Here is a 19,085-nt window from a genome sequence, read left to right on the forward strand (position 1 = left end):
TGAATAACAGATTGGCTCGTAAAATAAACAACACAACCGTGAGCATTGTGCCCCTTAAAAAAAAAAAAAAAATCATTTATATGAGACCAAACAGTCAATATTTACCCTAATGATGAGACGGTCAGGGTGGTCAGGGAAGCTGGATTAATGGAAGCAGAACAACCAGAACAGAAATAATAAGAATGTTGACACAATATGGAAAATGTAACCAATGTCACTGAACAACAGGTATAGAAATTATTAAATGGAAACCTAATTTACTGTGTGAACTTTTGCCAAAAACTCAATATTTTTTAAAAGAATAGCTGTAAAGAGGAAGAAATGTCTGTATTCATTGCTCAGTTCTACAGAGGAAAACCTACATGGGAATCCAATTACTATTAAAAATTGTGTTTGGTTACTGGCACTAATAAAAAAAAAACAGAAAACAACAAATATTGGACAGGTTTTGGGGAGATTAGAACTCTTATGCACTGCAGATGGTACAACCACTATGGAAAATGATATAGCACCTCCTTAAAAAAGTGGAAATAGAAATACCATAAGATCCAGCAATCTTACTCCTAGGAATACATCCTAGAGAAATAAGAGCCGTCACACAAATAGACATATGCACACCCATGTTCACTGCAGCATTATTCACAATAGCAAAAAATGGGAACGATCTAAGTGCCCATCAACAGATGTACGGATAAACAACAGAATACTATGCAGTGATAAAGGACAATGATGAATCTGCTCTGTCTGGGACCTTCTACAATATGGATGAACCCAGAGAGCATTATGCTGAGTGAAATAAATCAGTCACAAAAGGACAAATATTGTACGAGACCACTATTATAAAAACCCAAGAAAAGGTTTACACACAGAAAAAAACAATCTTTGAGGGTTACAAGGGAGAGGAGGGCTGGGAAGGGGAAGTCACTAATTAGATAGTGGACAACTGGTAACTTTGGTGAAGGGAAAGACAACACACAATACAGGGAAAGTCAGCACAACTTGACCAAGGCAAAGTCATAGAAGCTTCCCAGACACATCCAAAAACCTTGAGGGACTGAATTACTGGGGCTGAGGGCTGAGGACCATGGTCTTGGGGGACATCTAGTTCAACTGGCATAATATAGTTCATAAAGAAAATGTTCTACATCCTACTTTGATTAGTAGCCTCTGCAGCCTTAAAAGCTTTTGAGCGGCCATCTTAAATACATCTATTGGTCCCATTCCATCTGGAGTAAAGGAGAATGAAGAAAACCAAAGACATGAGGAAATATTAATCCAAAGGACTAATGGACTTCATGAACCAGAGCCTCCGCCAGCCTCAGCCCAGAACTAGATGGTGACCGGCTACCACCACTGACCATTCTTGATAAGGATCACGACAGAAGGTCCCAGACAGAGCAGGAGAAAAATGCAGAACAAAATTCAAATTCACACAAAAAAAGACCAAACTTACTGGTCTGACGGCACAAGTGGTTAAGCGTTTGGCTGCTAGCCAAAAAGTTGGCAATTCAAATCCACCAACCACTCCTTGGAAACCCTATGGGGCAGTTCTACTCTGTCCTATAGGGCTGCAATGAGTCAGAAATGACTCTAGGGCAATGGATTTTTTTACAGCTCCTGAACACCCTGCTAATTCAAAACTGGAGCCACTCCCGAAGTCCACCTTTCAGCCAAAGATTAGACAGTCCTACAAAACAAACAATAACACAAGTGAGGAACCTGCTCCTTAGTTCAATCAAGTATATGAGACCAAATGGGCAACACTTGGCCAAAATCAAAGATGAGAAGGCAGGAAGGGACAGGAAAACTGGATGAATGGACACGGGGAACCCAGGGTGTAAAGAGAAAGAGGGAGAGTGCTGACACATTGCAGGGATTGCAACGAATGTCACCAATTTCTATATAAATTTTTGAATAAGAAACTAATTTGTGCTAAATTTTCACCTAAAGCATAATAATAAAAAAAAAGTTCTGAATTAGAAAAAAAATTGTGTTTGGTTGCTTAGAGCAAGAACAAAAACTGGATGCCATACAAGAATCTTCAGCCTCCCTCCATCCTTCCCTACCTCATGTGCTCCCAATTGTGCCTGAGGAACCCTCATTATGAAAACAGGGCAGAAGGCCAAAGGAGAGGGTCAGAGCCTGGCAGTGACAGTGGTGGCAGCAGTGGGCTGGGCATGGGCAAGAGTCCAAAGAGAAGGCAGTGTCTATAACGGCTACCCAAAGGGTGATTTGCGAGAGATGGTTCTCAAGGCCCAGCCAGAATTCGTAAACTACAAATGTAGTCCAGCAAGGCTCTTAATAATTTGCAATCTATGGTTGAACTTCAAAAATTATATACAGAATTTGTGTGTGGCTGTGTGTGTACGTGGTGCATATTTCTAGGGAAGGTCCATAGCTTTCTTCAGACCTAAAAAAGGTTATGATGAGCCACTGAACCATAGGCAGCTAGTATTTCCCTGTAGTCCCAGACCACAGGAAGTGAATTTGCAGATCTTGAGCAATTTTATCAACCCCGTACTTGGCCAGCAAGAGCCACGTCCTGTCCAGGTCTAGGACCACCTGCTAGAGAGCAGACAGTGGCATTCACCAATATGACTTGCACCTGAAGTAAAAGTGAAGGGCTACGCAGAGACACAATCATGGTCACACATACTTCCTGTATTCCTGGATAGTGCTTCGGCCCAACTAGATCAGACATGTATGACTTCATAGTCAGCTAGTGTTCTTGGTTCTCAGGCTGGGTGGCCACCTGTAGATTGCCTCCAGGCAGTGTGGGCAGTGGCCAGGCTCAAACCTGCTTTACCACCCCCTCCTTGCCCATGTCACTCCCATGTCCAGTGTCCATAGTGTCCATACACCCAGCCAACTGGGATTACTCCTTGTCAGAAGCAGAGACCCAGGCCTGTAGTAGCCCACAGGCAGGGGGCTGTAGGCTTCATCATGCAAGACTTCTAGGGCCTTCACCTCATTTCAGTCCTTGAAGGCTGTCTTGCAGACAAGGTACAAGCAATTTGGACATAAGATATGAATTTCAGCATTAGCAACAAGCCTGCAATGCTCCAACATCTCAGTGGTTCTCAACCAGGGAGGACATTTTCAGTTGCTACAACTGCGAGTAGGGGGCAGTGCCATGGGCACGTAGTGGGTGGAGGCCAGAGATACTGCTATATATACTACAAGGCACAGGAAAGCCGCCCACAACAAAGAATTAGCCAGCACAAAATGTCAGTAGTGCCAAGATTGGAGAAGCCCTGCCAGACATTTGTTTAATAGCATCCGCACACTATTTTGGACCAGAGAATGATCACACTTTTAATATTTCTATGTGCTACCTGGACCTGGCCATACATGAAGTCTCTTCCTGGACTATCCTGGGTTGTCTCTTTCACAATTACTTTTACACAAACTCAGAGGAATCCATTTCTAAACAACTCGAGGTTGAATTCCTGAAGCACCCCATCATGGTTTGAATTGTATCCCCCAAAAAATGTGTCAACTTGGCTAGGCCATGATTCCCAGTACTGTGTGACTGCCCACCATTTTGTCATCTGATATGATTTTCTTATGTGTTGTGGATCCTACTCTATGATGTTAACGAGGCAGAATTAGAGGCAGTTATCTTAATGAGACAGGACTCAATCTACAACATTACCTTGTGTCTTAAGTCAATCCCTTTTGAGATATAAAAGAGAGAAGTGAGCAGACATGGGAACCTCATACCACCAAGAAACAAGAGCCAAGAGAATACTAGCACACCCTTTGGACCTGGGGTCCCTGTGATGAGAAGCTCCTCAACAGGGGAAGATTGATGACAAGGATTTTCCCCCAGAGCCATCAGAGAGTGAAAATCCTTCCCCTGGAGCTAGAACCCTGAATTCAGACTTCTAGCCTCCTAGACTGTGAGAGAATAAATTTCTTTTTGTTAAAGCCATCCACTTGTATTTCTGTTATAGCAGCACTAGAGAACTAAGATACACCCTCTCTCCTCAGTGGGTCCAGATAGGAGATCTTGAAATTTTTACTTTTTACTCCCAAAATAATTTTTTAAATTGTATGCTACCAGCACATTTTTAAGTAGACATCTAAATTTTTGGATCAAGCTCGTCATAATTCTCAACATACTGTAAATATTAGCATTTAAGATATAATAAACCATCACGCTTTTAAATATATCCAATAGAAGTGAAATACTACAGATATTTGATACCCACCATCATCTACTTTAAAAATAGATCCACAAATTCTTCTTTTATAGTTGGAAAGTTTATATTGTACCTTTTTCTCTGTAAACTTGAATCTGCCTCCCCCACAGAATTTTTTGCTAATATATTTTATATTTTACCTTAAAAGTCTTTTATTAAACACTCTATCACTTACTCTGAACTAAAATATGTATATAAATTTACTAGAAAATATTGATTATAACCACACGCTCCTAGAGTTAGCAAAATTTCCTTTGGCTTGAGTTATCAATATAATGATTAGTACACAATTGATCAAAATAATGTAAATATATAATTTTCTATAATTATCAAACGAAAAAGAAAAATATGTATATATGTATGTGTGTGTTTCTATGAGGCGAATGAGATTTTTTCCCCAATTATTTTATAAATCCATAGAAGAATACTACTGCTAGAAAGACAGGGTTCATTATTGGTTCTACCTCTCCTTTTTACTTTTATGGATGTAAGCACTAAGCAACCTTATTCACATAACTAAGCAGATGGTTACGGAAGGATAACCACATTTTATTTTATTGTGGTATAATACATACAACAAAAAATTTGCCATTTTAACCATTTTTAAGTGTATAATTCAGTGACATTAATTTCATTCACCAAACTGTTCTACTATCACTTCAAACAGAACCTCAGACACTTAAGCAGTAATTCCCCATTCAGTCCTGCCCTTACCCTATCGTAATCACTAATGAAACTTTTGTCTCTATGCATTTGCCTATTCTATATATTTCATATAAATGGGATCATACAATATTTGTCCTTTTGTGTCTGACTCATTTCCACAGTGACTGCACCATTTTACATTCCCACCAGCAATGGACAAGGGATTCAATTTGTCTACATCTCACCAACGCTTGTCACTTTTCATTTCTTCTGATAATAGCCGTCCTAGTGAGTGTGATGTGCTATCTCATTGTGGTTGTCAGTTGCATTTCTTTAATGACTAATGACCTTGAACATCTTTTCATGTGGTTGTTGGCCATCTGTATTTCTTCTTTTTTGAAATGTCTATCTAAGTCCTTTGCCCAAATTTTTGTTGTTAAGAATATACACAGCAAAAACATACACAAATTCAAGTTTCTACATGTACATTTCAGTGATGCCCATTTTTTAATTGGGTTGTCTTTTTATTGTTGAAATGTAGGAATTCTTTTTATATTCAGGATATTAAACTCTGGATGTTTGATTACTGATTACCAAATATTTTCTGCCATTCCATAGGTTGTCTCTTCACTTTCTTGATAAAGTTCTTTGATCCACAAAGTTTTTAAATTTGATGGAATCTAATTTATCTATTTTTTCTTGCTTCTGCTTTTGATGTAATATCTAAGAATTCATTGTCAAAATAATGTCTTGAAGCTTTACCCCTATGTTTTCTTCTAAGAGTTCTATGGTTTTAGTTCTTATATTTAAGTCAATGATCAATTGAGTTAATGTTATTATATATTATTATTACTATTATATGGTGTGAGGTAGGAGTCTGACTTCATTCTTCTACATGTGGAGATCCAGTTGTCCCAGCACCATTAAAGAGACTATTTTTTCCCATTGAATGGACTTGGCACCCTTGTCAGAAATCAAGTGGCCAAAAATGTATGGGTTTATTTCTGGATTCTCAATTCTACTCCATTGGTCTGTATGTTTATCTTTATGCCAGTATCAGACTGTTTTGATTGTAGCTTATAGTACATTTTGAAATTGGGAAGTGTGATTCCTCCTGTTTTGTCTTCGTTTTCAAGATTGTTTTGGTTATTTGGGTCTTTTGCAATTCCGTATGAATTTGAGGATTGGCTTTTCCATTTTTGCAAAAAAGGCTGTTGAAATTTTGATAGGGATTGTGTTGAATCTGCAGATTACTTTGGGTAGTATTGACATCTTAATGATACACCCAGTCTTCAATTATTGACATAGCTAGGTTCCAAAGACCAGATTGTTATGTGAAAATCGGCATTATGTGAAAATGGAGGATTTTTTTGTTGTTGTTTTCAGACTATCAATTTGTCTGATTTTCTTTTTTTTTATTTAGAAAATATGATCTTAGAAATAGTAACAGCCATGTTATTATTAGCTAAGATTTACTGATGTGCTCATCGTTGTGATGAGTCCAGTTATGGGTTATTCCTGTGTGGAGAAGGAGGCTTGGAGGAGACAAAGCTGGATAAAGCCAAGCTGTGTTACTGGAGGGCCCATGGATTAACCACTTCACGTTCCTCCTGTGCCAGGTCAGAGCTTCTTTCACAGAGCCACTTCCAGGGCTCCACTCCCACACCTACAAGCCCTGCAATCACAATCCCAGAGCCTGCTTTGCCTTCCAGGTCTGGTGAGTCACCAAAGCTCAGGGCTTCCTTCAAGGCACTGGGAGCCTGGCTATGCACTGGGCCCCACCAAGGCAAGGGCTTCAGGCCCAGTTTGGCTCATTTGGAGATGTCATTAAATTCACATACATTTCTTCCAAACACCCTCTCCTATCCCTTTCTTTCCTCCCTTCTTACCCTATAGCAATTTTGAGCTGAAGGTCGTCAGGCAGCATAGGAGCTGGGAACCCAGAGCAGGCACCTGCTGGCTTGGTGCTGCCTCCATGTCTCCTGGAGGCCATGGCCATGGAGGAGGCTGGACCTATGCAGCAGCTATACGTGGTGCCCCTGCCAGCCGGAGGGAGCAAAGGACACTGGACAGTGTGGCCCACCTTCCCGGAGGCTGCCCAGAGACCCTCCTCAAGGGAGGGTATGCTCCACAGCTGTTGCCATCATGCCTGCTGCCTCATTAATGTGCAAAATAGACTGATTTTTTTTTACCATTGTCATAAATGAGAAATGTCAGATAATGAGACCGTTGATATGTGAGGAATAGGTGCATCAAATATTCCAATCCATGAACGTGGGATGTCTTTCCATTTATTTAGGTCTTCTTTAATTTCTCTCAGCAATGTTTTATAGTTTTCAGTGTACAGATCTTTCACCTCCCCAGTTAAACTTACGGATTTTATTCTTTTAGATGCTATTGTAAATGGTATTTTCTTAATTTCCTTTTCAGATTGTTGATTGCTAGTGTATAAAAACACAACTGGTTTTTGTGTGTTGATCTTCTATACTGCATCTTTGCTCAGTTCATTTATTAGGTCTTGTAGCTTTCTTGGGGGTTCTTAGGGTTTCCTATATATGTCATCTTCGAAAAGAGAGAGTTTTACTTCTCCCCTTCCAATTTTGATGCCTTTCCTTTCTTTTTCTTGCCTAATTGCTCTGGCTAGAATTTTCAATACAATGTTGGATAACAGTGGTCACACTGGGCATACTTGTCTTGCTCCTGATCTACTGGGCATACTTGTCTTGCTCCTGATCTTAAGGACAAAGCTTTCTGTCTTTCCACATTGAGTATGATGTTAGTTATGGGTGTTTCATAAATGCCCTTTTTCATGTTGAGGAAGTTCCCTTCTATTCCTGGTTTGCTGAGTGTTTTCATCATGAGAAAGCATTGGATTTTGTCAAATGCCTTTTCTATTTCAATTGAGATGATCATGTGGTTCTTTCCCTTCATTCTACTAATGTGGTGTATTACACTGATTGATTTTCTTATGTTGAGCCACCCTTGCATTGCTGGCATAAATCCCACTTGGTTATGGTATATAAGTCTTTTAATATGCTGTTGGATTGTTTGCTAGTATTTTGTCATAACTATGTCCGCATCTGTATTTATAAGGGATATTAATCTGTAGTTTTCTTGCAGTGTCTTCATCTGTCTTTGGTATTAGGGCAATGCTGACCTTATATAATGATTCAGGAATTGGTCCTCCTATTTTTTGGAAGAGTTTGAGAAGGATTGGTGTTAACTTTTCTTTAAATGTTTGGCAGAACTCACCAGTGAAGGCATTTGGTCCTGGACTTTTCTTTGTTGGGAGATGTTTGATTACTGATTCAAACTCTTGAGATTTTCTATTTCTTCTTAGTCAATTTAGGTAATTTTTATGATTCTAGGAATTTGTCCATTTCATCTAGGTTATTTAATTTGTTGATGTACAGTTGTTCGTAGTATTCTCCAATAATCTTTTTTATGTAGGTGCTCCACTGAAGGTGTTCCCACTTTCTTTTTATTGTGCTTTAGGTGAAGTTTACAGCTCAAGTTAATTTCTCATCCAAAAATTTATACATATATTGTTTTATGACATTGGTTGCAATCCCCATAATGTAACAGCACACTCCACCTTTCTGCCCCAGGTTCCCTGTGTCCATTCGAGCAGTTTCTGTCCCTCCCTGCCTTCTCATCCTCCTTTTGGACAGGAGCTGCCCATTTGGTCTCATATAATTGATTGAACTAAGAAGCATGTTCCTCATGTGTATTATTTTTTATTTTATAGTCTTGCCTAATCTTTGTCTGAAAAGTGGGCTTTGGAATGGTTTCAGTTCTGGGTTAACAGAGTGTCCAGGGGCCATAGTTTTAGGGGTTCCTCCAGTCTGTCAAACCATTAAGTCTGGTCTTTTTACATGAATTTGAATTCTGTTCTACATTTTTCTCCTGCTCTGTCCATGACTCTCTGTGTTCCCCATCAGGGTGGTCATTGGTGGTAGCTGGGCACCATCTAGTTCTGAAGTCTCTGGTTCATTTGGTCCTTTAGCCCTTTGGGCTAGTATTTTCCTTGGTCTTTGGCTTTCTTCATTCTCCTTTGCCATGAGAGGGATGGGAAAAATAGATGTACCTTAGATGGCCACTCGCAAGCTTTTAAGACCCCAGATGCTACTCACCAAAATGGAACGTAGAACATTTTCTTTATCAACTATGTTATGCCAATTAACCTAGATCCCCGAAACTATGGTCCCCAGGCCCCAGCCCCAGCCCCAGCTACTCTGTCCCTCAAAGTGTTTGGATGTGTCTAGGAAACTTCCTTGCTTTTGCTTTGGCCCAGTTGTGCTGAGTTCCCTTGTACTGTGTTGTCCTTCCCTTCACGGAAGATAACCCTTGTCTACTATCTAGTCAGTGATTTCCCCTACCCCTCCCTTCCCACCCTTGTAACCACCAAAAAAGACTTTTTTTCTGTGTTTAAACGTTTTCTTGAGTTCTTATAATAGTGGTCTCACAATATTTGTCGTTTTGTGACTGATTTCTTTCACTCAGCATAATGCTCTCCAGATTCATCCATGTTGTGAGATCACTGTTATCATTGCATAGTATTCCATTGTGTGTACGTGACATAATTTGTTTATCCATTCATCTGTTGATGGGCATTTAGGTTCTTTCCATCTTTTTGCTATTGTGAATAGTGCACCAATGAACATGGGTGTGCGTATGTCTATTCATTTGACAGCTCTTATTTCTCTCAGGTATATTCCTAGGAGTGGGATTGCTGGACTATATGGCATTTCTATTTCTAGCTTTTTAAGGAAGTGCCATTTTGTTTTCCAAACTGGTTCTACCATTTTACATTCCCACCAGCGGGGCATAAGAGCTCCAGTCTCCCCACAACCTCTTCAACATTTGTTATTTTGTGTTTTTTGAATTAGTGCTAGCCTTGTTGGAGCGAGATGATATCTCATTGTAGTTTTGATTTGCATTTCTCTAATGGCTAATGATCGTGAGCATATACTCAAGTGTTTATTAACCGCCTGGATGTCTTCTTTGGTGAAGCGTTTGTGCATATCTTTCACCCATTTTTTAATTGGATTATTTGTCTTTTTGTTGTTGAGGTGTTGCAGTATCTTGTAGATTTGAGAGATTAGGCCATTATTGGATTATGTTGTAGCTAAAAATTTTTTCTGAGTCTGCAGGTTGTCTTTTTACTCTTTTTGTGAAGTCTTTGGATGAGCATAAGCATTCGATTTTTAGGAGACCCCAGTTATCTAGTTTCTTTTCTGGTGTTTGTGCATTGTTAGTTACGGTTTGTATACTATCCCACTTTCATTTCTGATTTTAGTTATTTGAGTCTTCTTTTTTTCCTTGTCGGTCTAGCTAAAAGTATATTGATTTTACTGATCTGTTCAAAGAACCAGCTTTTGGTGTCATTTGTTCTATTGTTTTTCTATTCTTTGTTTCTGTTCTAATTTTTATTGTTTCCTTCCTCTGGTAACTCTGGGTTGTTTGTTCTTTTTATAATTCCTCAAGGTGTAAATTTAGGTTGTTGAATTGAGATCTTCTTTTTTAATGTAGGCTTTTACACTTACAATCTTCCCCTCTGATTATGGAAGAAAAAATGGGGACAATGTTAGGAGCTCTAACACATGGCATAAACAGTATACAAAACATAACTAAGAATGCAGAAGAGAAACTAAATAACTGGGAGCTCCTAAAAATCAAACACCTATGTTCATCCAAAGACTTCACCAAAACAGTAAAAAGATTACCTACAGACTGGGAAAAATTTTTAGCTATGACATTTCTGATCAGCGCCTGATCTCTAAAATCTACATGAAACTGCAAAAACTCAACTACAAAAAGACAAGTAACCCAATTAAAAAATGGTCAAAAGGTATGAAGAGACACTTCACTAAAGAAGACATTCAGGTAGCTAACAGATACATGAAGAAATGTTCACAATCATTAGCCATTAGAGAAATACAAATCAAAACTACAATGAGATTCCACCTCACTCCAACAAGGTGGCATTAATTAAAAAAACACAGAATAACAGATGTTGGAGAAGTTGTGGAGAGGCTAGAACATTTATACACTGCTGGTGGGAATGTAAAATTGTACAACCACTTTGGAAATCGATTTGGTGCTTCCTTAAAAAGCTAGAACTAGAACTACCATATGATTCAGCAATCCCACTCCTTAGAATATATCCTGGAGAAATAAGAACCTTGACATGAACGGATATATCCACACCCATGTTCATTGCAGCACTGTTTACAATAGCAAAAAGATGGAAGCAACCAAGGTGCCCATCAATGGATGAATGGATAAATTACGGTATATTCACACAATGGAATACTACGCATTGATAAAGAACTGTGAGGAATCTGTGAAACATTTCATAACATGGAGGAATCTGGAAGGCATTAGGCTGAGTGAAATTAGTCAGTTGCAAAAGGACAAATATTGTATAAGACCACTATTATAAGAACTCAAGAAATAGTTTAAACAGAGAAGAATATATTCTTTGATGGTTACAAGAGGCGGGCGGGAGGGAGGGAAGGAGGGGGTATTCACTAATTAGATAGTAGATCAGAACTACTTTAGGTGAAGGGAAAACAACACACAATACAGGAGAGGTCAGCACAACTGGACTAAACCAAAAGCAAAGAAGCTTCCTGAATAAACTGAATGCTTGGTCTTGGGACATCTTAGTCAATTGCCATAATATAATCTATCAAGAAAACATTCTGCATCCCACTTTGGAGAGTGGCGTCTGGGGTCTTAAACACTAGCAAGCGGCCATCTAAGATGCATCAATTGGTCTCGACCCACCTGGACCAAAGGAGAATGAAGAACACCAAAGACACAAGGTAATTATGAGCCCAAGAGACAGAAAGGACCACATAAACCAGAAACTACATCAGCCCGAGACCAGAAGAACTAGATGGTGCCTGGCTACAACCAATGACTGCCCTGACAGGGAACACAGCAGACAACCCCTGAGGGTGCAGGAGAACAGTGGGATGCAGACCCCAAATTCTCGTAAAAAGACCAGACATAATGGTCTGACTGGGACTAGAAGGACCCTGGTGGTCATGGTCCCCAGACCTTCTGTTAACCATTCCCAAAACCAACTCTTCAGACAGGAATTGGACTGGACAACGGGATAGAAAATGATACTGGTGACGAATGAGCTTCTTGGATGAAGTAGACACATGAGACTATGTGGGCATCTCCTGTCTTGAGGGGAGATGAGAGGGCAGAGGGGGTCAGAAGCTGGCCGCATGGACATGAGAAGAGAACAGAGGGAAGGTGTGTGCTGTCTTGTCAGGGGAAGAGCAATTAAGAGTATATAGCAAGGTGTTTTTTTTTTAGCAAGGTGTTTATAAATTTTTGTATGAGAGACTGATTTGATTTGTAAACTTTCACTTAAAGTGCAATAAAATAAAAAAACACAAGTAATTAAAACAAAACAAAAATATTTACTCACTCCAGGTGAAGTCTGGAGACAAAGGCTAGAACTCTGCTAACCAGCACCAGGAGGATCTCAACCTCAGTGGACCTTGATCACGGTCTCATTTGTACTCTATTCCTTTCCCAGGCCTTTAATCAGAATGCAGATAAACCAAAATTTCTTTACATTTCTCCTTCACGGATTGTCTTTTTTAGTTAAATAGTATTGTAACACCGACTACTCAGGCATCCTGGAAAGTTGGGCAGCCTAGAGGACTACAAAGATATCATAGTATGGCAAAGAAAAAAAAAAAAAACAAACCTCTGGCAAGAATGTAAGGTCTCCATGAATTCTGAAGGCATCACCACTGAAGGGAGGGCCAGATGCTCCCAGCTGCCCCACCAAATCAACATTCTCTGTCCTCAGGGCAGCTGTGTCGTCCCACACAGCAGAGTTGGGCAAGGCAAAAAAAAAAAAAAATACAGGAATTCCTTCCTGATACTACCCCAACAGCCACAGTTACCCAGGGGTATGGGGCTGGGTCTTTGGCTACCTGTGGAGGAGTTTTCAGTGGAAGGATCCTGAGGCCAAGCCAGAAATGAGTCAGCAGGAGGTGGGTCCAAATGCACTGAGTCAAAAGAAAGGAGAAAAAGAATCAGAGATGAAAAGGTAGGTCAGAGAGGCCCAGGTACCAAGCAAGCGAAGCTGGAGATGGGAGCAAAAGCAAGTGAGTGCACTCATAGGACCATGTCAGGAATCATCCAGCGGTTCAGCTCTGGGTTCAGGGCAAATCTAAACAAAGACCAGTCTCAAGAGGTGAGGGTGTACCTTCTTGAAGGGCTGGGGGAGGGTCTAAAGAGGTAGGCCCGCAACTGATAGGTTATCTCTAGAGAATGTCACCAGCCTTCAGATAAGTGAAGACAGCAGGTGTGATACCTACACGATAACAGAAACAATCTCAATTTATTCCAACAAAGATATTGGTGATTCAAGTGAATAGAGCCATAGCTTTAGACAATAGCCAAGTGGCTGCACTAGGCAGCAACAGGAATGGTGAACATAAATCCTAACAAGAGTCACTGATCGTTGAGCCATTACAGCCTTTGGCCTCAAGTAGGCTTTGCTCAATCCAGAGAGTTCCACACTTAGGTAGGAGAGAGATTTGAATTCTAGTACTTGGACATTGTACATCCCCACGAATTGTACCATTAGAAATTTTGGAAAACATCATCAGAATCATGGAGGCTCCACCAGAGGCTACACTAATGCGGGCAGGGGGATGGGGGTGGGGAACGAAAGTATTCTATTTTTCAGATTTTATCTCCTACTCCCTCCCATTTCCACAGCCCCTCTCCTTTTTTTCCCAAACTTACCTTACAAACGGATGAGTTCATTTCCCTATCAATGGAGTTGAACACCTTTTCATACGTTTATTTTCCATGTGCAGTGCCTCCTTGAAGAATTACCCACTTTTTTCTAGTTTTCATTGGGCTTTTTTTCATTTTCTTATCAATTTGTACTAGCCATTTGTCTGTCATATGTGTTACAAATTCTTTGTCTTTTGATTTTACTTCTGCAGTAATTTTTCATTTTTATGTAGCTAAGTCTATCAATCTTTTCCTTTGTGGCTTCTGGATGTTCTATCTTGCTTGTAAAGGTCTCCCAAGATTATAAAAATACTGTCTTACCATTTTTCACATGTCATACTAACAAAAATTAAAAGGAGTGATAACACCCAGTACTGGTGAGAGAGTCAGGAAATGATATTCTCATGCCCTGCTGATAGGAATGTGAGTTTTGCCAGCCATTTGGAAAGTAACCTGACTGTAACTACTAAAGTATGCATATATCCCTTGTCTCAGCAATTCCACTTTGGAAAATCTTTTTCACATAAATGAAAACATTGGTTCACGAAACCATGTGTTCGAAGGTTCAGCACTGCATGTAGGGCAAACATGAGAAACAACTTGAATCTCTATAAAGCAACAGCTGAATGAGCTGTATGACAGTCATACTATAGTGTATTTTTCAGCCATTAAGAATGATTTATATCTGAAGTAGCGTCCTGGAGAGGTGGCCATGAAAACTATGACAAGAAAATTCCAGGGTTCAGGGAAATGTAGGTCTGTTTATGTGTGTTCATAGAAAAACATACAGAAGGGTACAAACCAGACTACTATTATTAATTACCTTAAGGAATGTGAGGAATTCATTGATGTGTTTATTCATACCTGTAACAAGAAGCATGAATTTACAGCTCAGGCCCAGCTCCACTACTGACTTGATTGCAATCTGGACAAATTACGTATCAATTGCTTCAAGGAGCCCTGGTGGGGCAGTGGTTAGGCAGCTTGGCAGTTTGAACCCACCAGCCACTCCATGGGAGAAAGATGTGGCAGTCTGCTTTTCTACAGATTACAGTCTTGGAAACCCTAAGGGGCAGTTCTACTCTGTCCTATAGGGTCACCAAGAGTCAGATTTGACTTGATTGCAATGGGTTTTGTTTTTTTTTTTTTTTGGTCAGTTGGTTCACCTGAAAAACAGCATTATCTATCTCACAAGAGTTGTTCTCAGTAGAAGATATTAGAACAGCGTCTAACAAATAAAACTCTAGCTATTATCATTCTATTACTGTCTCCTTCAATGTCTTCTCCCCTGTACCTTTTGCATTCTTCCATCCCTCACTTCTTTACTGGGATTGTCAAAAGATTTACCTAATTATCAGGCGAGAAAAATAAAAACAAAATACAAGAAGCCTAAAAATAAGGGAATTCACGTAGTACTTGTTTCTGATCTCATTAGAGCTGGTTTGTTTCCAAGGCCTTCTGAGATGTCTGAGTTTTGGCCCAAAGGACTGGCACAATTTTGGAGGCATCTGCCCTAGATTTCTCTCTTCTTGGCCTGTCTTCACAAAGAAAGTACTATCTTAAATTCACAGTCTAAGAGCTTCCTCCGCAACATCTCCACACCTTTATTACTGCTCTTTGCTATACCTGGAATCACCTTCCTTTTTTCTCTGGCCAAATCAACAGCTTCTCACAGTGCAAACGTACCCTCACTGGAACTCTCTCCTTGACCAGAGTTGTTACATTTGCTGCCTAATTCACAAACACCAATTTATCCAGTCCCAACTTTCTTCTTTCATAGGACTATTGCTACTGTTAAATGTACTATGGGTTGGGAAATTGCATTAAACAAATCTCATTAATGTTAAGTATGAAATAAACCAATAACTATCCTGGCTTTTCTTACCCTTAGGGCACTAACCTATGAAATCAGAAATCTATTCCTTTTTAGAACAGAATGGCCATGTGCTTCCCTGTTAGTAAAGGGCTCTCAGTGTTATTCTGTATAATGCTTTGATTTAAAACAAAGTAGGGCCTCTTTTCATTAATTTTGCATAATCGCCAGGGTCTCTCATTTCCCCCACTTCCTTCTTCCATCTTTAATATTCATTCTTTCCTTTTGTTTCCGTCCCTTCCTCCCTCCCTTCTCTCTCCTTCTCCTTGAACGTTAAGCACCTCACTAGGTTCTAGGTTCTCTGCCAGGCACCTAGCAAACAAAGCTCCAGCAAAAGAGACCACCTTCTCATCTTCATGAAGCTTGCAAAGCCTAATTGGGGGTTAGAAACGTCCATAAAATAATCACCAAATCTGTAGTTTCAAACTGTACTTAGTGCCATGAAGGAGAATAGAAGACCCTTTGAGAATCTCTGCAGATGAAGGTTTCGTTCAGGAAGTGGCAGCTGAGCTGGGATGGGAAGGATAAGAAGGTGTTAGCTAAGTATCTTCTCTTACTTAGAGCGCCCCCTCACAGGAAGGAACCATGTCCGTCATAGCAGCAATCCCAGAGCTGGCCTCACAAAGGTGCTCATAAATATTTGTGGAAAGGAAGAAGGGAAAGTGCAAACAATACATAATCAATATTGTGTCCTGATTTGCCTTGATACTAAACAAACTGACCTGTTACTAAAAGAAATCCAGAGTGCAAGACAGAAAGAGGGGGAGAGTGGCACAGATGTGATTAAAGAAAACCATACCCGTTGCCACCGAGTAAATTCCGACTCAGAGCAACACTATAGGATAGAGTAGAACAGCCCCATAGGGTTTCAAAGAAGAGACTGGTGGATTCGAACTGTACAGTGGTAGCACTTAACCACTGTGCCACCAGGGCTCTGCAATCAAAGAAGTAGCAGCCAAATCACACAATGGCCTTTAAGACTATGTAAGGACTTTGCATAGTCTTTATACTAGTAGCAAGTGGAAGCCACTGAAGGGTTATTTGCAAAAAATACAACTAATTTTCTTACAGTTAACTTTTTTTTTTTAATACTTACGATGTGCTAGGTGCTGCACACAATTTAATTCTTGAAATAATCCTGTGATGGTACTATTATTCCAATTTTGAAGACTGAGGACCCGGAGGTGTGGAAAGGTTGTTGGCTCAATACAGTTAAAAAGTGGCAGAGGCATGACTCCAAAACCCCTACTCTTGACCACTGCATTACACATACTGTGAACACGAAAGAGAAGTAGGTAAGCAAGCATATGCCTACAGCTGATTCTAATCTCTTTAACTGGACAAACCCACTATGGAATTAGTTGCATAGAGATTTGTTGGTGCTGTTCTCAGGTGCCATGGAGTCATTTCCAACTCATAGCGACTGTATGTACAATAAAACGAAACACTGCCCCATCTTGTGCCACCTTCACAGTCGCTGCTATGTTTAAACCCTGTGTCAATCTATCTTGTTGAGGGTCTTTCTCAGTGACCCTCTACTTTACGAAGCATGATGTCCTTCAGGGCTTAATGAGCTAATCATTGAATTTAACTGATGCCCTTGTTCTGACTCTATACTAATAAAATAACCTTCTAATTATATCCTGGCTTCCTATACAAATTTTTCTGCTGGGAGATAATGCACTGACCAGCCTACACATGCATTTTGTTCCAGCTGGCAACTTTATTACTCATTCTAAGTTAATAAATTGGTATTCTGCTTTAAATATATATATTAAAAAAAAAAACACTAAAACAAAAACTTATAAAAGTCTTATACAGTTCCAAACCAAAACCAAACCTGTTGCCATCGAGTCGATTTAGACTCATAATGACCCTATTGAACAGAGTAGAGCTGCCCCATAGGGTTTCCAAGGAGTGCATGGCAGATTTGAAATGCCGACCTTTCTGGTTAGCAGCTGTAGCTCTAAACCACTAAGGCAAGAGTGTTTCCCTTATACAGTTATTTTTCCGTAAAAGTGTTGGTTTGGAAAATAAAAATCAACAGAAAAAAATAACAAATATATTGTCTGTTTGTGGTTTAACCTCTTTGCTGCCTGCTCTGAGTGACCATGCATGAGGTCGTGAAGTCTGGAGATGAGCCCTGTCTTTAATTCTGTCGAAGTCCCTAACACAACCTAAGCGCTTCCATTGTCTCCCAGTAAGCCACAGGCAAACTCCTATCTTTCCTCTCACACAGAAGATTGTTCTTCAGGATCTACCTAATGCCTTGAGAGATAAGCAGCTGGAGGCTGCTACAAAGGGTCTCACTCATCTTTCCCGTGTAAAGTGCATCCTATCCAAGAAGTGGGCGATTTCCTACCGACATCATTAAAGCCGGTGCTCTCGTCACGGGCTCGGGGCCACCACTGCACCTACCCTGACAAGATGGGCACCTCCTCACAGCCTCAGTAGGCGAGGAACCGACACCACACCGGCGTCCTTTCCACTTGTGGGCTCCCTCCAAACTGGGACTTCACGCAACTAATTCCTGACTCCCTACTCCATGCTGGCTCAAGTTTTGTTTTGTTCTTTTTACTTCTCTCCCTATTATGGGCAAAACTGGGGCAAACGCAGGTGGACATTTTAAAGTGAAAGCTTCCTGAAACAGACCATTTCACCTTGTCAAGAGAGTAACTTAGCATCGCATTCAATGGCTTTTCCCCCAAATTATTCATTCAACATCCTCCTGAACAAAAGATTGAAATTACATTTCAAGCATCGATTTTTTTTTTCCCTCCAGAGACAAAAAAGTCAGCAAGTGCAAGGGCGGCCTTGCGAACGGCCTCTTTTCTCGGAGGGAGAAAAAAGGGCCGGAGTGGGGCCTCCACTTAAAAAAGGGTCGGAGTGGGGCCTCCACTTAAAAAAGGGTCAGGGTCCCTCTCAGAAATCAACCCTGGGGGTTGTGGAAAGGGCAGCAATCGTGTAAAATGAGGGCGGCCCTCTCATGAATCTGCTTTTCGGCCATTTTCACCGCAGAGGCATTAGCCAAGAAATTACTAGCAATTGGGCGGGCGCCCCTCAGGATTTCCAGCCGCCGGCAGTGAGCAGGGCGGGGATGAATAAGGCCATGCTTACAACCGTACACTAACCAGCCAAAATGGCCACTTTCCCATGGATGAGGACCACTGTCACTGTCACCAGGGCATCGGGCGGCCGGAAAGACCCTCAGGAAGGGACTAGAGAACAAAATTCCCACCGACCCCCGCCGTCACCGCGGGGGCACGCGACCTCCGGGCCGGATAACCAGACCAACGGTCGAAAGGGAGGTGCCATGTCACAGAACAGGGGAGAAGGGCCGTAAAGCCCTAGTCGCTTTTCCTCCTACGTCAAGGCCGGGTGGGCACAGCGATCCAGTCTACCCACATTTCCACTTACCCTTTGTTATAACTGCCTAAGATAGGTAAATGTCCGCAGGAGAGGCGCGTTACCTCCGCGCCCTCCCTCCGCCTCGCCAAGTGGTTCAGCCCGGGCTCCCCTCGGCGCCCCGCCCCTTCCCCAGCCCCCGCGCGAGTGGCGCATTGGCGCGCGGCGCGGAGGGG

General features: G+C 41.0%; 1 long non-coding RNA gene across 10 annotated transcripts in view; it reads right to left on the reverse strand.

Moving 5' to 3' along the window:
• LOC111747779 (uncharacterized) overlaps positions 1-19,067 on the reverse strand; it is a 100,481-nt gene extending 81,414 nt beyond the window's left edge. For 5 of the 10 annotated variants that reach the window (XR_002783736.2, XR_010317962.1, XR_010317959.1 and 2 more), the window contains exons 1-2: positions 18,922-19,064; positions 12,586-16,776 (exon numbers count right to left, since the gene is read on the reverse strand). This is a non-coding gene — a long non-coding RNA (uncharacterized LOC111747779). Of the gene's footprint in view, positions 1-12,585; positions 16,777-18,921 lie in introns of all 10 variants that reach the window. The other 5 variants (XR_010317966.1, XR_010317965.1, XR_010317960.1 and 2 more) reach the window with 5 other exon arrangements.
• Positions 19,068-19,085: the final 18 nt, after the last annotated feature.

This window comes from Loxodonta africana, chromosome 15 (assembly GCF_030014295.1).
Source record: "Loxodonta africana isolate mLoxAfr1 chromosome 15, mLoxAfr1.hap2, whole genome shotgun sequence".
NCBI lineage: Eukaryota > Metazoa > Chordata > Mammalia > Proboscidea > Elephantidae > Loxodonta > Loxodonta africana.